The sequence below is a fragment of the Prionailurus viverrinus genome, chromosome D2 (genome assembly GCF_022837055.1).
Source record: "Prionailurus viverrinus isolate Anna chromosome D2, UM_Priviv_1.0, whole genome shotgun sequence".
NCBI lineage: Eukaryota > Metazoa > Chordata > Mammalia > Carnivora > Felidae > Prionailurus > Prionailurus viverrinus.
In genome coordinates, this window is record NC_062571.1 from 85,129,550 (window position 1) to 85,153,921 (window position 24,372).

The 24,372-nt window shown below is 48.8% G+C and overlaps 1 protein-coding gene across 4 annotated transcripts in view; it reads left to right on the forward strand.

Annotated features, from left to right (window-relative positions):
• The first annotated feature begins 16,087 nt into the window (after positions 1–16,087).
• Positions 16,088–24,372, forward strand: part of MGMT (O-6-methylguanine-DNA methyltransferase) — a 366,049-nt gene continuing 357,764 nt past the window's right edge. For 3 of the 4 annotated variants that reach the window (XM_047825010.1, XM_047825012.1, XM_047825011.1), the window contains exon 1: positions 16,088–16,188. The gene's annotated coding sequence lies outside the window, so the exon portion shown is untranslated. The remainder of the gene's footprint in view (positions 16,189–24,372) is intronic. The other variant, XM_047825013.1, reaches the window with a different exon arrangement.

The following is a 24,372-nucleotide window of genomic DNA, read 5'->3' on the forward strand; positions in this document are numbered from 1 at the left end:
TACGTGATCGATGCCAACAGACGGCAACTCGGGCCAACCTTGCATGTAGCTGAAGCTCCAGCCGCAGGTGTACCTGCCGTAGCAGATAAAGGGCCTGAAAGAGAAGACTCAGGAGGCTGGTCTTGTGGGGGATTTCCTACCCCAGCACGTGTGCAAGCGCCCAGACCACAAGCCCCAATGGGAAGAAGAATAAATTGAGCTAGCGAACTTGTAAATGTTCGCTATGCTCTTGCTTTCATGATGATGACATGGAAAAATAAGGGAAAACCTAGGGTTTTTGTGTGGCAGAAGGCTGACAAATGGCAATGACTGAACTCAATACTACTGCACAAGTCTGAGTGTTCTGCTCGTGGGCCAGCAACGTTTGAAGAAGGAAAAAATATATATATAACTTACCCATCAGTCTGTGCTTTTCCCATAAATTTACTTTTCTTGCCCCATTCTGTACAATCATTAGTTATGTTGTATCATCAAGATTTTCCCATAATCTGTCTTCTACTTCCATTAGTGATCTAGAGAACCCAAAACTAAATTGCACTCAAGGGCATGAACTTGGAGTGTATTTTGGTCAAAAATGTAAATCAAATGTAAAAAAATAACTAAAATTGTTTTTCATGATTTTGCTTCTAAGGCTCAAAATCAGCTATTAAAATTAAAAAGCAAAATAATTTAATCATTGGATTCAATTTAATTAGAGCTGAAATTTTTTATTTGAGTTTTTGAACGTTTGATGAAAATGTATGAAATATTTTGATAAAAGGAAACTATCGTGACCGTTAGGCATTGTTCACCCCGTCGTCAACGTAAAGAAACGTTATCTCGGGCCGCGCAGGCTATCTCTAGACTTACCTGTATGCAAATGTGAGACTACGAATTGTCTAATATTGCAAACCATGGCTCCTTAGCAACCACAGATCACTGTGACGAGTGCCGTGCTCATGTGTGAGTACCCTCGGAATTACAAATCAGGACAGGAAGACAAGAAGAAAATGGACACCGGGCACTACTGGGGAGTGATTCTTCATTATGCAAGAATCTATTCCATCCCTGCTTAAAAGAAGGATTTAACAAGTTAATACATTGTCCTTGCTCTTACCAAAGCTCCTGGCTGCTCAAATCCTCCCTACACGCAGAGTAATGCGTGTCTCCAACCCCAGCTGTGCCTCTATCACAAAGCTCCATGACGCTCAGACAGTGACTAGGACAGACATGTGGGGGTCCTGGGGCCCGAATGGTATCAGGCTTGAGAGACCAGTGCCAAGCCCTGAATCACACATGTTCTTGAGAAAGTGGTGTGCACGTGTGTGTTCCCTCACGCACGTGCTCACTCAGTATGAGGGGCCCTCTAAGTAAGGACCCCTCTGAAGTGTCCCTTCAGCCCAGGTCTATGGGCAGTACCACCTGGAGGGCTGGGCTTGCCACCATCTGAGATGGGGAAGTTGTGGGTAGAACAGTTTCAGGTTGGGGTGGGGGGTGGTGGCAGGGTATAAAGATCAGGAATGGGGGTTTGCAGATGTTGGGTCTGAGATGTCTTTTAGTCATCCAGAGGGAAGCTGGTAGGCAGCGAGATGAATGGGTTCGGATTTCGCAAGAGGGGAAAGTAGAGGGAGCTGGGCTAGGGACACGTATCCACAAGCCATTAGCACAAGGATATTCTGCCAGGAACCAGAAAGGAAGTGAGGATAGACAGAAGAGAGTCCAAGGACTGAGTCCTGGGGCACCTAACATCTAGAGTTGGGGACAAACATGTCAGGATGGTTATCAGTAAAACAAACCAAAAACAGAAATAACAAGTGTTGGTGAAGATGTGGAGAAATTGGAACACTTGTGCACTGTTGGTGGGAAGGTAAAATGGTGTAGCCTCTATGGAAAACAGTATGGCGGTTGGTCAAAACATGAAAGATAAAGTATCATCCAGCAATCCCACTTCTGAATATGTAGCCCAAACCAAAAAAGCAGGATCGCACAGAGATGATTATACGTTCATCCTATTGCAGCATTATTCACAACAGCCAAAAGGAAGAAACAACCCAAGTGTCAATCAATGGGTTAATGAATAAGCAAAATGTGGAAACTCCAGACAGTGGAATATTATTCAGCCCTAAACAGGAAGGGCATTCTGACGTCTGCTATAACATGCATAGAGGACATTATGAGTCAGTCACAAAAGGACAAATATTGCGTGATTTCACTTATAGGAGATAGAATAACCAAATTTGTACAGATAGGAAGCAGGGTGGCAGTTTCCAGGGGCAAAAGGAGGGAGAATGACGAGTTTTTGTTTAGTGGAGATGAAGTCTCAGTTTTGCAACGTGAAAAGAGTTCTGCAGATCGATGGCGAGGATGGCTTCCAACAACGTAAACATACTTAATACCACTGAAGTAGACACTGAAAAATGGTCCAGGTGACAAATTTTATGTTATGTGTATTTTACCAAAATTTTAAAAACTAAAGAGAGGGAGAGAGAGAGATTTTGAAAAAGAAGAGTTGGGGACAAAACGAAGGGGTCTGGGAAAGAGGGAGTCACAGGGCCTCTCTGACTCAGGCCAGGCTGGTCCCCGTGGCACTGGGGCTCCCCGAGACAGCGCCAGTGTCTGTGCACCCATGCACGGGGTGGTGCACACCGTGTTCTCACATATTCACCGAGCGCAATGATGCTTCCTTCCTGTTGTTCTAAGCTCGTTTCATCTGCTGCTGGTTGTTTGGGCTTCCACGTCGCTGTCTGTTGCCTCCGCAACTTCGTCGCCAGTTCATGGACACACATCTAGCCCATCTTTCTTCTCTACCCCAATCACCTGCTAGTTCCACGCCTGTGTCCAGATGATCCTAAACCTCATTCTCTTGTGTCACCTTGATATTATTGTTTCAGGTGTGTTACCCCCACTCCACCAGCCAAAGGACAAATGATGTTTCCAAATGAATGATGAATGAATGAAAGCCCCAGATGATAGATAAGGGAGTGTCTTCCCCTTTCTTCCTCTTCTCGAGTCTGCTTTCTCCTTGCTGTGCCCACAGCAGGTGCTCGACTTGCTGAAGAAAGAGAGGAAGGAACAACAGAAAGGCCGGGGAGGGGAGAACAGAGTTCCGGTCAGTAGATGTGAGGTTCTCACTAGAAATAATAAGAAGCACAGCAAGTATTTAAGTGGCAAATACTCCACACATCTCAACAGGTGAACAGTAGCTCTTATTTTAAAACTATGTGGATGTGGGAAAACGTATGCCTTCTCTAGTTCTCTTTAGGGACTGTCAGTGAAAATACCTGCAGCATCTATATGCCCATGGGGAAGGGACCTCTTTAAGAAATAGCCCAAGAACCAAGTTTCGATACAAGATCTCATGTTGTGTGGTCTAAGTTACAGATGGTGGAGAAGTGAGTTAAAACAGCCAACCCGTTTGTTAAATCATGCTGAATCCTTTTAAATACCAGTTAATATCATATGTTAACTTGACTGGGCCACAGGGTGCCTGGATATGAGGTTAAATATTTTTCCAGGTGTCTATGCGGGTGTTTCTGGATGAGATAAACATTTGAATCAGTAGACCAAGTGATAAAAATTGCCCTCCCCATTGTGGGTAGGATTCATCCAACCCATTGAAGGCCTGAATAGAATGAAAGGCGAAGTAAGGGGAAATTAGCTTGGAGCTGGGACAATGGTCTCCTCCTGCCTTTCGACTCAGACTCAGGCTAGAACGACACCATTGGGTCTTCTCCTGGGTCCCAGCTTGCCATCTGCAGATCTTGGGACTTAGCCTCCAGAATCTCATGAGCCAGCTATATGTATGTATATGTCAGACACAGCATAATTCATGGGGGTTTTGTGTTGCTGTTGGCATTAGTTTTCCAGCTATTATAATGCTAGACTTTTGATTGAGAAAAAGTGGGTGGATGTCCTCCGTGAGGACGTCCTCACGTGTTTTAAACTGAAGACTTGTTTGTACCAACATTGCATTCCGTGTTCGCTGCCCAGGCACTTCTATCCACATGGTCAAGGCGGCGTCAGGCTGGCAGAGCAAAATCATTGCTATTTGACTTTCAACTGTGAAATTTTGCAGTAATATTATGAGTTGCTCCCCTTAACAATTGTCTGGCTTACAAACTCCCGGGAAGGTGAGAATGATTTAGAGTTTATGGGGAGTAGTGCAGGTTAATCATAAGAACGGGGCTGCTGTGAAGGCCAGGGGGCATTGACAGATTGTGCTCTCTTCTCCTGTTCTGATTTTCCTTATTTTCAGCCTGACATCTTTTTTTTTTTTTTTAATAGATTTGTTTGGAGTTTTTGCACATCGACAAAATCCATTTGAAAACCTGATGGGTAGAGAATGGAAATGATTTTATAGTTGGGAAAGATTGTGCACGGATTTTTTTTTTTTTTAAAGCAGGAGCTTCTAATTGTGAATTCACAAAGAGCTACCTTCTCCACGTTAATGAGGTTGCCCAATTTCAGGAGAATTAGTTGAAGCCAAAACATCGGACCCAGAGGTGGAAAGCACATTTCTGTGACATTGTCAGCAGCCTAGAGAGGTCTTCCCAAGGAATTCTCTTCCTTAAATGGCAGCTTGTAATTGGCATTGGGGTTCCAGGCAGTAGAGTGACAGCAGAGGTCAGTCTTGGTAAAAATCTCCCCATTACACGCTGTGGATGCCATTTTCATATAGAGTTCTGATTTAAAAAAAAAAAAATTAAACAGAAAATTAAATTAGGAAGGGCCCATAATTACTGTATTATGATAGCTCTTGCATACATATTTTTCTCATAGATTTGATAAGGAAAAAAATAAGATTTTAAAACACTAGTCATTATTTGAAGCTTTCCTCCTGAAGGTTTCCCTTGCTCATTGGAATGAGTTGGCCTTTGTCCTTGTCCCTTGTGTTTTGGATAGCCAGTCTTGTCCCAGGGGGAATACGTGGGTGACTAGCACACACAGCCAGAAACCCTAGACTTCTTGTCCACATCTGGCTCAAGAGCCTATGTGGGCTCCCTCTGCCCAGTGTATCCAGTTCCATATTTGCTTGACTTCCTGATCCCCCCAGACAGCCTTCCCTAGCAACCCCGCTGTCATTCTAGATTTCCCCTCTCCATTCCTCACTGAGTCCCAGCCTCTTTCCCTGTCTGCTCCATTTGGGCTCCGACTTTGTAAGGAGGCCTTCTTCTCACCTTCTCCTCCTCTGGAGTTTGGCCTATAGCATTAGTCTTTAATGGTCTCACGCATTCCTTCATTTGTTTGTTTACCCATCAAATGTTTATTAAGCCCCTCATGCATCAGACACTATTCCGGGTGCTGAGGACACACCCAGAGGGAGGGAACAAGTCCCAGCCTTGCATGTCCGGTGGACTTAGCTGTTACCACCCAGGTGGGGAGTAGGAAGTAGGGAGGGGCACACACTATCGTGGCCAGGGGCTGCCTTGCTTCGGGGTTTGGCTGGAGCCCTGAGCTCTTCAGGGATGTTTGGGAGGTAAACTTGCAGAGGAAGAACAGGGCAAGGTTGGGCAGGGCCCGGGTCCCTGACTATACTGAAGTTTCATCAGGCTGACCTTGGGCACATGCAGCCTGGTCTGTAAAAGGGACACCAGCAGCACAGACCAGTTACAGCCTCTTGAAATTACTTGGCTATGAGATGGTGCAGATTTACATGAAAGCCCCGGGAGAAGGACTGGAGGAAAGAACAGACCTCGCGCTCCTTCTCAGTGCATTTGTTTAGGAAGAAACCACCGGCAGCATCAGAACAGCAAAAAAGTGGATTTCTGCCAGAGTTTGTGTTTGCGATTTTGTCTAAGTATGAATGTGACCATTGCCTCATCCATTCGTTCTTTTATCTAATCAATTAATCAATTCTTACCATTTATAGCCACCAAGTAAATGCCTGGGCTAGAGATCCAAATATCAATAGGACCAGTACCGCCGCCAATGAGCCTGTGGCCCAGCTGTAGACAGGACACACAGCATCTGCCAAGAGAGGCTTGTGCGGTGTGCCAGGGTCGGGACGGCTGCAGCAGGGAGGCTGCTGGGGGCTTTCCACAAAGACGTGGTGCACCGAAGCAGGGCAGGCTCGGTGAGGTGCAGAAGAGGCCACGGGTGCCCGGCGTGGGTGAGGAGAGACGTGAACCTGGCTCTTGCAGATACTATGAGAAGAACCCATGACGCGCGTGAAGGCGTCCTGAGCACCGACAAGGCACTGCACGTCCCAAGTGCTACAAGGTTCTACAACCAGCACCGCGAGGTCCTTTCTGAAGGAAGCCAGTGACAGTGCCTGGCGTGGTCACGGGCTTGCTGTGCAGACAGTTCCACTGACTTCATCGCATTCAGTTGCAAACCTGCAGTGAGTCAGATATTATTATCTACACTTTATGGACAGTAAGACCGAGGCTTTGTGTGGCTGAGGAACTTACAGAAGGCAACAGAGCCAGAAAACACCGTAACTGGGAGGAACAGCCAGGTCTCCGGGTTCCCACCTAGAGCACGTCCTGGGGGACGATGCTGTCACTTTTGGCTTCTGGATACACCAAAACATACTAAGGGATTTTGTTATTTAAAGGTTCCTTTTGGCTCTGTAATAAACACAACTCCCTTGGCTCAAAGGGAGCTAAATTTCATCAGTTCCAATCACTGGACAAAGAATTCAGGGAGAACCTGAAAACACTAGGCATAGCCTTTGACCCTCAGTGGGGAGGAGGAGGGAACACACCTAGAAAATTTGGCATTTGGTTGCTAATTCAAAAAAAAAAAATTAATCTTATTACCAGGTATCTTTTGAATTAGACATTCAAATAATTTTACTTACTGCTTCAGGATCATTTTGCTTAAGAACAAAATGAAATGTAGATCCATGAACATTTTAAAAAAGCATAATCATTAAATAGCATCAGATTATGTGCCAATTATTTTCATTTCTATGTTATTAAAAGTTTAGGGATGAAATAAAAAAGAGAATGTGAAACAAACGCCCAAACCTTCAGTTTCCGAAATGAGACGTGTAAGTTTTATATTGGTAAATGCGTACTTTGCAGTGTTTATTAGATCATCTGATTTCTGGGGACATCATTTAGAAGCATCCCATTTGTTGAAACTACGAGTCTTAACACCTTTGTGGGTTGAGGGGCCCCTCATCCTTCTTCATTTTCCCTGCTCTCTTGTCTCTGCGCTGAGTTTTCATCAGACCCAATGGTACAAGAGCCCAGAGCCCATTTCTGTCATCCTCGAGGTGTTTCCATGGCCCCTCAAAGGGCCCACGCTTTCTTCTGTGCACCAGATGTAATCTGTCAACATTCTAACCGGCCTCTTGCTTTGTCTTCTAACGCTGAGCCCCAGTGCTTTGTTTTTCACAGCAACACCAGTACCAGAGAACAATTAATGACGGTAGCTTACTGGTATCAGTTTTGAAATATTTTCTGTTGGTGAGAATCTTTGAGGAAGAGCTAGAAAAGTGCACACACGGACCTTTTCTCCATGAGCCGCAGAACCAGAATTGGCCTTTTGATAAATGCTTTCTGGTAGTTGTCTTCAAGGAGCTAATTTTTCAAGCTAAGAGAGAGAGTGAGAGAGGGAGAGAGAGAGAGAGAGAGAAAGGGAGACGGGCAGGAAAAGAGATTTCTAATTTTTTAGGTGACTAATGACTTAAATGGAGGAAAACATAATTTCGTGAATGTATTTTGGCACATATTAAACCATATCTGCTTGGTTCTGGGATAAAGTAGCAGAGGTATTTTCGTTTGGAGAATTGGATTATTTTTGAATTCTACTTATTATACTAAATTGAATACCATATTATGAAATCCATTTCAACTTTTATGGACATCCCTGCCTCCTCCAGGGGCTTCTTCAGGCATTTGGTTTATTGGGGAAGAGTCATTTATTCCCTGCAACGATGCCCACGGTGCTGGCACATTACAGCAAAGAAAATAAGCCACAAAATTCTCGTTCTTATTGTGGAATAGTCTCAACTTACATGATTTTCTTAAAATAATGGAAAATGTTAGAATATGACATCCCAGGGAAGGGTAGAGGATTCTTGCATATCTAATCAAAATGTTATCACCCCTGAAACATATTTGTAATATGACCTTTGTCAGCTGCTTCACAGTGGAGAAATCCTTTCAAAGAGGCAAAGTTTCCAACGAAGCATCACAGGCTGGAAGAAATTCTCGGAAAAGAAATTGCATTTTCAACAAGAGAGCCTCCCCGGCCGAGTCTGCACTCCGGAGATCGCCAGGGCCCTCTTGCTGTTGTCTTAAACTGTCAAAGTTTGGCTCCTTTTGGATTTTTGAACCATTCAAAAAAGATACTTTCATAAACAGTTTCATAAATGACAGCATATCTAATTCCTTGGCTTTTGAACACCGAGCTGAGTACAGCACAGGGAGCCGACTGAGAATTGCTCCTGAAGCCATAAAGCAATCTAGGAGCTAAGTTGCCAAGCTGTTGACATAGGCAGTGGAGATGGAAATTCTCTAGTAGCGTGCTAGACCCTCCCCCTGCGCTCCGCTTGGCCTGACGCTGGCTGATTGGCGCAGTATATCTTGATGTTAGTATCCCATTTCAGAAATGTTCTGACATTATCTATTTGGAAGTTTGAAAAATAGTATGAAACTCCCAGTGCATCTGAGCACACATTTCAACACGGCAATCGTAATACCCATCTCCACTGATGCAAGATGCAGGCTTGGACCCAATTCCAACAGCTTCATTTCTAAGTCGATGGGAATCTGAACATCTTGCTGTGGGTAAGAAAATTAGGAGAGGCAAGCTTCCTTCCTGCCGCCACCCCATCCCGCCATCAGCCACCTCCGGGCGCTCGGCAGGCACAGGGCGTCGGCTGTAGAATATGAAAGAAGAAGGCAACAATCAGGAAGGATGAGTCGGAAAAGAGTTTTGAGAACAGAACTGAAAGGAAAGGAGACAATGCACGATGAGGAATGTGGCGGAATACAGGTGTGGGCATTACCCGTGGCCACGCGGCTCTGCAAGAAAGCAGAAATGGCTGCAAATTCGTTTACTTGTTAAAAGGTTCATGTTCGGTTCGCAAATGGCGGAGCGCGTTGAATCGGAAGTGGGCTTTCACATTCCGGTTGCCTGGAGATTCTAGTCATCTAGGAGCCTGTTGTAGTCTAGAATTAGCCCACGGACTCTCTAGCAGGGGGCGGCCACAAAAACCGCAAGACTAATGATTCCAAAATCACCTTTAATTTCAAATTTAGACTTCTTCCAATTTATTTTTATCACACAAGCAGGGGTGGATGCCACAGCAAATGCTCAGTTACAATTTGTAGCTTGCTAATAATCAGGTTATATTTTCCCAATCATCGACATTCTCAAGCACCGCAGATGAAAATGAGATTTGCAAGAGGAGACGTGCTCGGGAAAGTCACCTGCCCTATTTCCTTCCCAGACCAAGAAAGACAAGTTTTTAATCAGCAGTCAACTCTACCGTCTTTGGAGTTGGTTTAAACTAAGTCAGCAACTCTGATTCTTTTATTTGAAGAACAAATAGTAGGATGAAATTCCTAAGCTCTAGAAATACACCATCATAACTTGCCACCAAAAGATTTTAAATTCCTCAATTCAAAAATGCTAACACAGAGCCTTTTCTCTGTCTCTCTGTCTTTCTCACTCACTTGCTCCCTCCCTCCCTCCTCTTTCTCTCTTCTCTTTCTTCTTCCCCTGTCCCTGCCCCAATCCTATATGCGGAGGAAGTGGGAATATTCTTAATATGCATCTTAATGCATTCTTAATATGTATCAAATATAACTTACTCGACACAAGTAAGTCCTGCTCTGTCCTTTCCTGGCTGAATCACTTTGGACAAGTAACTTGACCCTTTAAGCCCTCAATTTCCTCACCTGTAAAATGGGTGTACTGATACTTCACAAACCTGCAGGTTTTTAAAAGGATACACACGTGAAAACAAGTAGCACAGTGTCCAGGGGACAGTTGCATTGCTCAAGACTCTTGGTAACAAATGCCAGAAGCCCAAGTCAGACTTGCTTATTCAAACAAAAGAACTGACTGCCACACAGATATGAGAAGCCCATAGGGACGACCTTCAGATCTAGCTGGATCCAGGGGCTCCACAGTGGAGTCTCTGTCATTTCTCCCTACTCCGTGGGATCCCCTCCCAGCAAAGATGGCCATGACCCAGAGTCACATTGTGTCTGCTCGGTGACCCAGCAGGAGCTAACTGAACGTGCACCCAGGCAAGAGGCTGATGGGTCTAGCATGGCGACTGAGGGAAGATCTGCCACACAGAAAGGAAGTAGAGCTTGCAGGCAAGAGCCATGAATGTCCTCTGTGAACCACAGGAAATGCAGTTCTCACTCTCCAACTGCTTCTACAAGTAAAAGACACGGTGAACCTGGTGTAAGCATTCCAATCCTCATTGCTGTGTGACTTTCCCAAGTTACTCAACCACTCTGTTTCCTCAATTGTAAAACTGCGATAATGATGTTGCCTACCTCGCATGTTGTTGTGAAAATTCAAAAAGCTGATGGAGCATCGAGCCCTCAGCACAAGGCCTGCCACTTAATAAACAATGGATATTTTTTTTTTTTTTTGCTATTTTTATTACAAGTCCTATCTTTCTAGTGCCTGAGTAACTCAATGAATCTCCAATAAGTGTGCTCGTTACGATTAATCCTTGGGGAACCTGGGGGGCTCAGTCAGTTAAGCATCTGACTTCAGCTCAGGTCATGATCTCACAGTTTGTGAGTTCAAGCCCCGTGTCGGGCTGTGTGTGGACAGCTCAGAGCCTGGAGCCTGCTTTCCATTCTGTGTCTCTGTCTCTCTCCACCCTTCCCCCATTCTTGCTGACTCTCTGTCTCTCAAAAATAAATAAACATTAAAAAAATTTTTTTAAAGATTAATCCTTAAGACAAAGAAATGAGGTGCAGGTTTGGCAATGCTTTGCTTGGCCTTGGAGGGGGGAGTCCAGCTCTAGGAGAGTGTCCTGAGCCAGCACCAAGTTGTCTCTTCCGTCCAGCTCCATGAAACAGGTCCCCTTGTCCACGGACGTGGTAGAAGTCTCCACTGCACAGAGTCACATCCACAGGGGACTGGGGGAGACGGGGCTGCCAGAAGCAGAGAGCCGCCCCCTGCTGGCTCGCCACCCCCTCCACAAGCCTCTGGTGATGAATGGGTGTGAAGACTGAAGAGGCAGCACGTGAGTCCATGCTGCAGAGCCTGGGCCTGGCACACAGTAGGCGCTCCATCACTGTGAGCAGGTACAGCACAAGTTGGTGGCTCCATACCTCGCGGTAATCTTGCCCTTACCATCCCCCTTCCTTCCTTGCCACGCCTGTTCTCCTGGCCACATGGGTGCAACGTGACTGGCTCATTCCTCTGGCCACCGTGATTGGTCCAGAGTTCGGTGTACTTACGCGTGCTGGGCCAATCAGAGCCCTTCTCTGGGATTTTTTTTCCCCCCCAGGGGAAGCTGGAGATAGAACTTGTTTCAACTCTGGGGACGCAGTGTTGAAAGGACTTAATGCTGAGGTCATGGGGGAGGGACATGGGTCATGCCTCTTCTCCCTCCCCACCAGGAGTGAGATCTCTGTCCTCTTTGTGTCCGTCCAGAGGCCTCCTGGACCAAGGAGGGCCTCGTGTCCAGTGGCTGCGAGTGAGACAGATGGAGGGACTGCCTCGACCTCACTCGGCCACGCCTGCCTCTGCAGATCAAAGTGAGTTATCTCTGCGAACAGTCAGATAATTGAGTGATCAGACAGACAGCCACCACCCCATCCTCACCACCAGTTTTGCTGCTCGAATGGTGATCGTTCCTCTCACTTTGCCTCATCTTATTTTAAATCAATGGCTCAGCGCACTAGGGCGAGATTGAGGAAGTGTCCCTTAGAGAGAATACAACCACTGTTTCTTTTTCAGATTAATATTTTTGGAGGCTGAGACAGAACGTTTGGTATGGCTGCTTTTCCTGCCTTGATTTTCGTGTGTAGTTTCCCAGGCAGAGGCAAATGAGGAAAAATCACAACCTCAGCATCAAAACCCCCATGTCTTCTGCTTTAATTTCCAAGTCACAAAAACGCAGGCACTTCTGGCTCATCCCAGAAGGACAGAGGAGGGGGGAGACGCCTTCCTCCTGGCGGCCCAGGTGCACACTCCCCAGAACTTCACACTACTTAAAAGATTTTGCCCAAACTGCCAACAACGTGTTACAAACAAAGCCCTTCCTGAAAATGGATCAAAAACACTTTGTAATAAGTGTAGGAGCTGCTTTCAAAAGGGCCAACGTCTAACAAAATCCCCAGTCCTGAGTGATCAACGCTCAAATAGCCCAACACAGTTTGAGACAACCTCCCCCAAAGCTTCTGCACTTGAAGAAGTCGTTCTCTAAGCCAATCTATCCACACACGTGCACATCTGAAGAGTCGACTTTCACTCACTTGTTTGCATGTATTATATCCATTGCCTGGGTATTCAGTTATCTGGTTGCCCTATTTTGACCGAACTCTGGGTGCCTTTGGCCCTGATGCCCCCCACCTTCCTCCTCCACTCCTCCAGAATGTGCCCCACCCCCCAATCACTGGCTGGCTATACCACCCAGATCCTAGGTGCCGGCTCTTGGCTTCGACCCTTACAGGAACACTGGGGCTGGGAAAATCAATCGTGTTAATCGGTAAAACTCTCCGCTGGAGATGCTATCCTAAAAGAAAACCACATGTAAAACACTTAAAGAAGGGAGCTCTGTAACATGTTTCTTTTGTTATACGACCCTCACACGTTTGTCCGGAGTTTGGGGCTTTCAAACCACATAAGGTTTTATGTGATCATTATAAAATCCCTTCTTTTCCCAAAGGCAGGGTAGTAAGGATTAAGTTTGACTACTGAAGACAGCTTTGTTGTAAATGATCTCTAACGTCACAAAAGTAGCTTGGAAAGAAAGGCTTATTAAACAAATTCTTGGGTTGTGAATCATTGGAAGCAACCACATGGTATGTTCATTTGTTTAACCTGAAAGGTATCCATTTGGATGTTTAAATTTTTTTTTCAACGTTTTTATTTATTTTTGGGACAGAGAGAGACAGAGCATGAACGGGGGAGGGGCAGAGAGAGAGGGAGACACAGAATCAGAAACAGGCTCCAGGCTCTGAGCCATCAGCCCAGAGCCTGACGCGGGGCTCGAACTCCCGGACCGCGAGATCGTGACCTGGCTGAAGTCGGACGCTTAACCGACTGCGCCACCCAGGCGCCCCTCCATTTGGATGTTTAAAGAAACGATGCAAATTAACATTGTTCCCAGTGCCCACAAGAAAGCTGGCCAATCTTAGAGGACATTCAAGGAGGTCCCTTGGAGAAGTCAGAGTGGCAACGAGCATATACTCCTTTGGTTTTCCGTTTCTTTTGCAAAAAGTCATTCATGGGAAGCTGTGTCCAGAGAAGATGGGATATGATTTATTAATCTACAGATGGGAAACCCCAAAGAAACTTTGTCCACCTAGTCCAACGCTGTCATCCGACAGAGCAGTCAGGTGGATTGCACAGTGAGAGGCTGGCAGGGCCGCACCCCAAACATCCTGACCTTGCGTCCCTTACACACCAAGCTGTTCCCCAGACTGGGGCTACCCTTGTGTTGCTTCAATGACAGGACGTGTTCGTAGGTGAGGATGCTGGTGTAATGGGACATAGGAATGAGGCCTAGGGCAGTTTTCGCGGAAATGCTTTGAGCTTTTGGAAATTATCATTAAGAGGAGAAGAATTTACCAGCAAGCAAGTGTTGAGAGTGTGGATTTCAGTTCTGTTCGCTGGAGAGCCTTAAATGTCATGTTCTGGAGTCTCAGCCTTTGGCGGGGCCAGTCCTTGGCAGGAGGGGTGGCTTCCCCCCAACCCCCCTTGGTTCTAAGACCCCTACGTGGCTCCTGACCTGATGCCCCTTGTGAAGGCAGCTGCAGTGTCTCTCAACCTCCCTGAAGGGTAACTGAGTCCCACCAGGAAAGCCTGGTGTTTGCATCCCCCTGGATGCTGCATTCTCCTCTGTCTCTCTGGCCTACCCCTCCCCAAATCCACATCATCTCTCTAAGAGGGCCTTAGGTTGCCTGTGATGACCTTTCTTTCCGTGGGTGGGAATCAGAGATGCTAATACCAGCTAAGTCTTGTTTCACTAACAGCTTACGGAATCATATTAATATACTGTTCAGATAAAAAGAAGAGTAGAATTTATTTATTGTTAGAAAATTACATCACAGTACACTTGCTAGGATACCAGAAGATATCCTGGTCCATTTCGGTGTTATTTTCCCTTTTCATTTCTGTTGGGATCCTAGTTCTGAGTGTATAGACTGTAATAGACTATAAGAAGACAGGCATATTGTTGTCGATGTTTGTTGCGCGTACCTGCACGCGCCACAAAGAGCGGGTCATTATAAAAATCCTTTACACATGATAGCATTGAGGACTAGAGAATTTGAGTAAATTTCCTAAAGTTTCACAGTGAGCCAACAGAGAAGACCAGAACAAATGGCAAAGGTGTTTCATTTCTCCTGTCTTCCTAGTTTTAGTGCCTGTGGCTGCCTGGAGCAGGATGGAGAAGGATTCTGAGGCTGAGTCCAGTCTCACCAGAAAAAAAGTAACTTAATCACCAACGTGTACTCCGGGGCCCAGGCCAGTTATTTTGAACGTGTCCCAGCTGAGGCGTGGCCCTGCGTGGGGGGCTTGAGAGAATCCACCATGCATCTATAGTCACTGGGGTTGATCATAAAGCAACCTCTCTTTAGGTTCTTTGAACAAATTTTTATTGACAACGTTGATATGTCGAGTCACTCAAGTCACAAATGTCCCAGTAGAGGAGTTGTACATACGGGGAGAGTGAAGATTTCTTTCCCATTAAGAAAACGGAACCTAAGGGGCCCATAGATGACTTAGAACGTGTGGTCCTGAGATGGGACCGATGGGTGTGTGACCTCCCTCAAGCTTTGGGGAAGACTCCCAGGGGACCTTATGCCTATCAAGCTGGATACAATGGGTCTATACTGCTTCCTGGGGATGTCATAAAAAGTACCAAAAACTGAGTGTCTGGAAACAGCACACATCTATTGTCTGAAATCAATGTGTGCAGAGGGCTGTGCTCCCACTGAAGGCTCCAGGGCTGGGTGCTGTCCATGCCTCTCTTGTCCTGGGTTCTCCTTGGCTCCTGGATGTGCCACTTTGCACCCTCCCCCTTCACACAGTTCTCCTCGAGTCTCTGTCTTCACCTGGCCTTCTGCTTGCAAGGACACCAGTGGTATGGCATTAGGACCCATTTTAACTTGTTACCTCTGTAAAGATTCTATCTCCAAATAGGGTCACATTCTGAGTACTGGGGTTGGGACGCCAACATATTTTTCTGGGAGAACACAATTCAACCATAATAACGTCCACAGAGCACCAAGTAGTGCCGGCACCCATGTGCTCACTGACTAGCACCTGAGCCTGGCCTGGCTGCTACGGAGCCTGTGTCTAGGTCACGGTGACCTTCAGGACCCGAGGGGCCCTGCAAGGCCACCTCCGACCACAGGCAATAGAGACATCCCAGGCCCCTCTGCTCGCTCATCGACCCGGATGGTGCCCGGAGTCCTGCCTGTCCCTGCCCTCCGGGAGGCCCAGGCAGGCAGCCCGCGCTCCGGGCCCCTGCCCCGCAAAGCTGAGTTGGCAACACGGCCACTGAGCACTTGGCGCCGCGGACCGCAAGCACCACGGGACGCGGAGCTGATGGTGGCTAAACTGAAGCACGGAGCGCTGTGGGGCGGGAGCGCGGGGTCTGGGCGGCCAGGCAGAGGAGGCCGGTCGGCGGCGGGCGGGAGGGCCCTCGCGGGGCGGCGCCGGGAGGCCAGCGAGGCTGCGCAGAGCGGGGTCAGCCCAGGATCCGCCGCACTGGGCATGCTCCGACCCCCGCGGCAGTCCGCAGACAGGGGGCGGGCGTCCGCTCTCCGCCCCGGCCCCGCCCTGCCTTCTAGGCCCCGCCCCCGCGCCTCGGCCTCCACCCGCTCCCGCACTTCCCGGCGCCCCCCTCTCTGGGCCCCGCCCCCGCGCCCGTGGCTCCGCTCTTCCTGACCAAGCTTCCGTCACGTCCAGGCCCCGCCCACAGTGGCCCCGCCCCCGCCCCGGCTCCGCCCCCCGCGCCCCGGACATGCCTGGGCAGCGGGTGGTTCTCCAGCCCTTGGCCACCCTGTGTTCGCAGCTGCTCGTGGTCGGCGCCCTGGTGACGCGGTGAGTGTCTGGGTTGCTGCCCTCCCGCCAAAGTCGGGGCCTTTCTTAGGCTGAGCAGTGGTCTGAAGCCTGTGGTTCTATGGGCACCCTCTCCTCGCCATAGGCGAGGGGCCTGCCCTGATCCCACCCTCTCTGCACAGGCCCCAGGTGTGCGCACGTGTGCCCAGGTGTACCCAGGTGTGCCCAGGTGCGGCCCTCCTTCCCCACGTCTGGAGTTCCTGGACCAAGTTGCTCTGCGGTGATAGCGGCCCGTTGTGGCCTCCCCTGTCATGCCTGTAGTTGGCCAACATCTTCGACGCTCTCCCTGCCCACTCCCCCGCCCTGCACTACTGACCAGCGCCTGGGGGCCGCCGCTTGCCTTCTGTTCCCAGGAAGCTTCCAGAGGCCTCTACTCCGGCCCTTCCTTGCAGCAAGCCTTTAGCATACTCTTTGTGCAGAATTCCACATTTGCTGCACCGTGTTTTAAGACAGTGCCAGAGAAGAGCAAGTTCTGGGGTCTTCATTTTCATGGCTGGTGTGTGTATACATTTCGCCCTAATTGCCTCCGCAAACACTTAGAGTAAATAAGTGGAGTTTGAGAGCCATTTACACTGGGCACCATAATTCCCCAGTCGGTGATAATACAGTAGAGCAGTGTTCTAACCCACGTATTCCCCGCTCCCTTTCTGGGCCCATCATTTACTGAGATCTCAGAATGGTCTTCCCTATCAAGGCCTCTGCTCAGTACTTGGCTTTCTATCTTGGAAGCACATTTTGTATGCTCAAACACAGCGTTTGCTTGGTTGGGTGGACAGTCATCAGGGCAGAGGGAGGCTGCTTTGCCCAGGGAGGGGTCACTTCAGCTGTTTGTGGCAGAGCACAAAGCTGTTGAACACGGGGAGCTAGGAATCGGACTGGTTACTTACATTAAGAACCTGTAAAATGTCTGCGTCAGGCCCTTCTCTCCATCTCCCCAAGATAGATGATGAAGAGACAGTTTTGTTCTTTCCCTGAGTCCTTCAATGGATAACACACGGCATAAAAAAAGGGTGTAAAAGCATTAGAAAAGGACGTGAAAACGAAACCATGCTGGGGGTAAAGCAATTTTAAGGAAACAGTGTCAGAGTTCTCCTCTCCATTCCTGGCTGCCCCCCCAGCGGGGAGTTCATATTGTGTTAACTCAGACACTGTTGTCCTGGAGGTCACAGCAAGTGCACACCTGCAAAGGTCCAGAGTCTACAGGTAGTGGAGAGTTGGCCTCACTCTACAGGTGTTTGATTTCTTCCCAGGTTCTTGTCTTGAGTTAGAATTTGAATAGTAGAGTACAGTATGGGGGCTGGATGAACTGGGCCTCAAGTACAGAGCTATAGAAAGGCACCTTTTCTTCATGAATGTTCTTTTCATTAAAACAAATCTGTGGGCGCCTGGGTGGCTCAGTCGGTTAAGCATCCAACTCCTGATCTCAGCTCAGGTCTTGATCTCAGGGTCATGAGTTCAAGCCCCACATTGGTCTCCATGCTGGGCATGAAGCCTACTTAAAACAGAAAACAAATCTGTGTTATAAGAGCTAGATTTTAGTATTATTAAACTCTGCTCTGGACACTGTTGAACACTGATGGAGAGGGAAGTTTAAAGAAGTAATGCACGAGGCGTGGACATGTTGGAAAGATCTCACTCTTGTTCAGTGGAGATTCTCAGACCTTTCTTTTCTCCTGTGTTTTGGTCTCATGTGGCTCTCGGTCGAGCCTCACTTGGGCCCTCCACTCAGGCCTCCTGTCCCCAATTGCCTTTCCTGGTGCACAAGTGAGGTCCTGGGCTGGCCGTGCAGGGGAGGAGGGCAGTGGGGCCTGAGGAAGAAGGGGGCCTCCCTGGCAGTCTCTGCTCTTCCTGTCCCAGGAACCCAGCAGTGTGCTCCTCGGTGTTGTTCCATAAAGGAAACTTACTAAATTGTCTTCGTTTTTCTTATTTTGCAGAGGACACTTAGAAGCCAGGGACTCAAACCACCAACACGGCTCTATTCCAGCTCCCTGTTTGGGGTCTCAAGGCCCTTTTCAGTTTATAGTATAGTCTCTTTGATAGAAAATCATGGAAACAAGACAGTATTTTCTGAATTCTCTTTTCCTGTGGTCATCTGTTACCCTTATTATCAGGTGTGTTTTCATACTTCTCTCTGACTTTATCTAACTGCATAAAATTCCTCTTGTGGGTCAACTTTCCCTGGGGGTTTTGACTTCCTGTCACGTCTCTGGTCACTCCAGACACCTACATTGGGCTCCAGGTCTCTGAAAGGCCCTGAGCTCATTTGGCTACTGTCTTAGGCCCCCTGAGCCTCTTTTCTGGGAGGGGTAGCTTCTTTTTTTGTTGTTAAAAAAATTTTTTTTAATGTTTATTTATTTTTGAGAGAGAGAGTGTGTGAGCAGGTAAAGGGCAGAGAGAGAGGGAGACACAGAGTCTGAAGCAGGCTCCAGGCTCCAAGTTGTCAGCACAGAGCCCGACCCGGGGCTCAAACTCACAGACTGCAAGATCATGACCTGAGCCGAAGTCAGCCGCTCAACCGACTGAGCCCCCCAGGCACCCCTGTGATGGGTAGCTTCTGATACAGGTGCTTAGGTCTTATCTCAGAATGTTATTTATACAAAGCCTGAAACTTAGAAATCGGAGACATACAAACCATAACATTCCCATTGGGTGAGAGTGGATTCCCTGTCATCCTTTCACATGTACTCATGATGAGCGAACAAACCCAACAGCACCCGTTCCTGGTTTAAAGTAAAAGTATGTGTGGGGGAGGGGCTGGTTTTCCCTTGGTTCACAGGATGCATTTCCCCTCCTGTTAGTTCTGGAGGCCTGTCTTGGGCAAAGGTAGGTGAAAGTTGTAGACTGTTGGGAGACAGAATACTGCCAGATGGGTGTCCTGTGGCATTAGGGTAACCGGCACGTCTTTGCTGGTCAGTGGAAAGAGTCGTTTCCTTTGGGTGTAGAAAATTTAAAAATAATAAAGAGCTTAGAGAGGGCTGCAAGGTTTTGAGAAAACCGTATAGTGAATATATGGAATATAGTGAATGACTTATTCCTTTAAATAGCAATTGAAGTGAATTGTCTAAGAACAGGAATAAATCGTTTTGTGACCTTTTATAACCTTTGAAGGAACCCAAGTGGTTTTGGCAGATGTGGCTTACGTGTAAATCGGTCACAGTGTCTTGCCAAAGTGCTCAGAATCCCTGGCGGGGAAGCCAGTCTGTGGCAGTCACGCTCCTGATGTCTGCCTTAGTGAAATAACTAACTAAATAGGCAGCCCCAGGAGCCACTGACACAGCAGTGACACCCTTGGCTATGTGTTAAACGCTGAAACTTGTTTTTGACACCACAAGTTGTTTTCAATCCGATTGGGGGCTTGGAGGAGTGGGGGTCTCCAGGGAGGCAGGCCTCATGTCTCCATCCCCCCGGCCCCAACCTGGAGTAGACTTTTGGCTTTTGATGCAGCTGTGGTAAAACCAGTTAAAAGTTCTATAGAAACATTTCCTGGCAGTTAAATTTGTTGTCGTCTGTGTGGAACCACGAAAGGGATTGTGAGAGAGTTATAAATGCCTCATATGTTCGCTCTACTACTTTGAAAATTGTCTTGTTAGAATAATTTCCTACCCGTAGCACTTGTGAAGTCAGCAGAGTATCCAGCCCGAGCTCTATTGCCCATTCCCAGAAGTCTGGGGGTGAAGCTGAACGCGCGGTCCGCCAATGGCACCACTCGTAAAAGCAGGCACTTGTTAAATCTATTTGTTTTTATTATAGACATCGATCTGCCAGTCGCAATAATGCATTTATGGACATTTTTCTGCAAGCACAGCGCTGGTGGCAGTTTTTACTGACAAATTGAGTCATATGGATAGTAGTTTAGAAAACTCTCACCTTATTGATAGATTAGGCACTTCCAGCGCTGGGTGTTGAGAGGTATCTAGATGGGCGTAGAGAGGGAATTGAATCTTGGGGCAAGATATGGGATGGGACATTTAAATGTTGAAATTTAGTAAGTAACTAGTTATTTCTCATTTGTTTTTAAATTGTTAGCTACAGTTTACCCCCCAGTCAAAAGGACTAAAAGTTGGGACCCAAGGTGTTACCTTCAGATTTTGACCTGCTTGTTTGGGTTCGTTGGTAAGAGCCACCACTGGAACGCATTGCTGTCCTTGTAGTGGGATATCCATGTGTCGTAGGTACAGTGTTCTCAAAAGGGGCTCTGAGCCCTATTGGTATCAGGATTACCAAGGGTGCTAGTTACAAAAGGCAGATTGTAGGCTTCCTTGTCAGACCTACGAGATCAGCACCTGGGGACCTGTGTCTTTGCAAGCTTCCCAGGGAATTCTAGGGACCCCAATGTTCCAACCATCTCTTGGGAAATCTTTAGGATGGCTGAGAAGTAGTGCTCGCCAGCCCAGACAAGCTCTGGAGTTCCCCTTCCAGATGGATCCATTCGCAGCCAGCGTTGTCGTCAGTTGCCCGTGCTTATGGATCTGTGTATGGTTTTGTAACTCCTCAGAGACATGTGAATCTCTTCAAATTGCAAACCCAACATGTTATCATAGTGTTATAGTTTTCGGTCTTGTGGTTATGACAGAAGATGCAGATGTTACCAAAACTTTGGCATTAGTTTTACAAACAAATGTTAAGCATGGACAGCCATATTATATTTCACTCCTATCTTTTCCTTTGAATGGCTGGCATTGCTTTTCTCCTCTCTGGGTAGAAGCGTGTTCATGGTCTCAGATGAGGGCTGACTTTCAAACGCACAACTGAATGTATTTTTGTAGAACAGAGTTGAGTTTATTCAGGAAGTGCCAGAGTTGTATTGGGGAGAAAAATGGGAGGGATTTGGGTGGTGCCATTTACTAGTAGGGTGACTTTAAGAAACTTTGAAAACCCAAGCTGCCTCCTCCTGTGTCTGATGGTGATGATCATGCTTATTGTGTCTACTTGGGTGAGTGTAAGCACATGAAATAATAAAGTATGAAGCACTGCCTGGGTAGAAATCTTAACTTGGAACCACAGTCTCATAGAAGGATGAGATTCTACCTAGAAAAGTGGGGAGGAACAAACCGGAAATCCTACTTTCCCTCCAGCCCAATAACATCCTGGTTTTATAGATTTACACATAACCCAAGCCCCCATTTGGGGAGGCAAGCACAGGGTTAAGTGTGCAGCCTCTGGTAACAAGCCTGCTTGTCTGGATCTGGATCTACTAGTTATATGACCTTGAGTAGAGTTACTTAACTTTTCTGATCCTTAGTCTCCCCCAACATAGGGAAGATGACACTACCATTCAGAGGGCTGTTGTTGGCTATTGGGAGGGAATTGTGTTTACAGATCACACCAGGCCCTGGTGAGCCCAGGAATAGCCGACCTTTGTTAGCTCAGAGCCACCGACCTGTTTTCAGGAGGAGGCAGGACTGGCGATGGAGTCCAGTGTCCCATCTCCTGTGTGTCTGTGATTCCAGGCGGCCATGGACTTGTGTTTGGTCTGGAGCATGATGTAGCTCAGTGCTAATTTGCCAGGTTTCTAAAATTCTTTCTCTAAGGAGCTGGTTTCCCTTGCTGCCAGTTTGGTTTTTCACAGTGGACATTATCAACAGCTGCTCAAGTGCTTGCTGTCAAGGCGCTCCCCACTCACGTGTGATCTGTGAGTGCTCAGGTGTGCGGTGCCCAGGGCAGGCTCGTGCTGCGTGGGTGGAGAGCAGGCCAGTGGACCCTGCCAGTCTCTGGCAGCCCTGGGAGGCTTGACAGTAAGCATCTGTTAAATGGAAAGAACCTCCTGAAGGGCCACACACAGAATCGGACACTGGCAGTGGTCAGGAGCCATCAGGGTCCCCAGCATATGTGACCGCTCATACTGTGGTAAAGATGGGTAAGGCGACGGGTTAGGTCAGTTTTGTCAAAAATAAAAAATCCACAATAATTTGTGTGGGTGGAAATGGGCCATATTTAGGGGTGTCTTTTTCCCGTCCTATCATGGGTCAGCCTAGTAGAGTCAGTCAAGTTCCAGAGGAATCTGGACAGTGCGAGAATGATAGTATTGCTGATAATAGCATTTATTGAAGGCTCACTGTGCTGGTTGATTTACGTAGGTAGATCGGCTTCTCATATCTTCAGGATCACTGGGTGACCCAGACACCGTTAGTTTCTTTATTTTGTGTATGAGGACACTGGCTCCTGGAGAGGTCGAGGGGCCTGTACAAGGCACACGGGCATAGGAGTGGGGTTCTGTGTTAGCCCATTGGTTGTGTCATGCTGCCTCTGCAGGGGTGAAGCAGAGAAATGGGTACAAGTCCTTTTAGAGGCAAGATGTAGCAGGCATAAATCCACACCTGTATGTTCTTGTGTATGTTTTCTGAAGGCCAGTGTGACTAAGCATTATCCTTCACATTGTGGGAAAAACAGCGCTCTCAAGTCTGTGCCTGCTTGCCGTGCTCACGACACCTCCCAGCACACAAGCCACTTGTACGGGGCTGACAAGACCCTACCTGTGTGTGCTCTGCCACTTACTGAAGACGCAGGTGTACCCCGCGTCCCTCCTTTGAGCATAGGACCAGTGTGCAGGTGCCGGAGAAAGGAGAGGAGCGCCGTGGGCGCCAGGCTATGTTCGAGGACTTCAGCCACGCTCATTACCGAGTCCCGATGGGCCACGGACTTGCTCCTGATTCCAGCCGTAAGGGCGGATGAAGCACTTGCGCATAGACTTGCGGCCCAGTGGTGGCACGCGTGGACTCATGGATGTAGATGGATCTGCGAGCAGTCTGGCTGGAGTAGGGGTGGGAGTCGGGGCCAGAAAGGGGGCCGAAAGTTAGTGCCAGGCCAGCCAGGAAGGGGACTGTTCTCTCTGACCCTTGGCCTTGGGAGCTTTGTGAGTGGGGGACCACTGCGGTCACCAACAGGGACGACAGGGAGGGAGGAGGAGAGGAGGTCCGGGTGGCGGGCGACCTCTGTTGGCAGGCGGCACGCAGGGAATCGCTAGGGACACGCGCGGCAGGCGGGGAGGTGGTACTGTCACGCACCTCACGTGCGGAAGCGGTACGGCCACGTGGGGAGGTGGTGCAGTCGCGCGTGCGGCATGCTGGGAAGCGGTACGGTCACGTGGGGAGGCGGTCCGGCCACGCGCCGCACGCCGGGAAGCGGTACGGTCACACACTTCGCGGGCGGAAGCGGTGCGGTCACACGTGGCGTGTCAGAGTGGGGGTGGGGACAGCGTGTGGGAAGCCGAGGGGACCTGGAGGGCTTGCTGGCGGAGTGCGGGGCGCCGAGGAGTTGGGTGCAGTTTGGAGGTGGAAGGTGACTGTGTTCAGAAGCTGTGTTTTTAAACGGGGAAGGGAAACACGGGGTGTGTGTGCTTTTTATTCACGGAAAGGCAGGCCTTGGGGAAGTCAGAGAAACGATCTGGCTTTCGCAGGGTACATAACCCGTTTCTGTCATGGCAGCCTGGGGTTCGGGGGGGGGGGTGGCTGCCTGCCCTCCTGTCACCTGGCTCGGGCAGGGCTGAGGAGGCCTCGCGAGCGGCGCTCGCACCCCTGCCCGCTCTCCGTTGGGGGGGAGGGGGGCGGCTGTGCTTTCCTGCAAGCGCTCGTGGGGTCTTGCAACACAACCGCCAAGTTCGGGGTGTGCAGTCACTTCAGGATACACGTTGAAAGGGAAATGCGTGCCCAGTCCCCTTAGGTCGAGACCACCTGGCCGATGTCAGCGTGTGCACCTCCCTGCGCCCCCGTGCGGGTCACTGCTGGGGCTTCTGGCGGCCTGTTCACCCCGCGTCGCTGTTTCAGGCTCTGGGAGTGCTTCTGGGCGCACCCGGGGGCCAGGGTGGGCCTGCGTGGGGGCGGGAAGTGCTTGGAGAAGGCCCCCCATGGGAGAGTGACCTGTGAGGGGGACTTGGACCAGGAGAAGCAGGCGGCCTGGCGGAGGAGGCCTGGGCAGAGCACCCAGGAGGGTCCTGGGTGGTCACCAGGTGGCCTGCGGGAAGGACAGACGGAAAGGTGCCAGTGACTCAGATGGAGTCAAGGGTGACGCGTGTTGGGCCTCCCGGCTGCCCTGGCCCTTGGACGCTCCACAGTGTGGCCCAGGTCCCGAGATATGGCGCTTCCAAGTCTCTGGGTCCTGAACTTGTCCTAGTTAAGAAATGACATCAGCGGTGGGCCGGGAGAGGAGGTGGGTGGGGGTCCTCTGCAT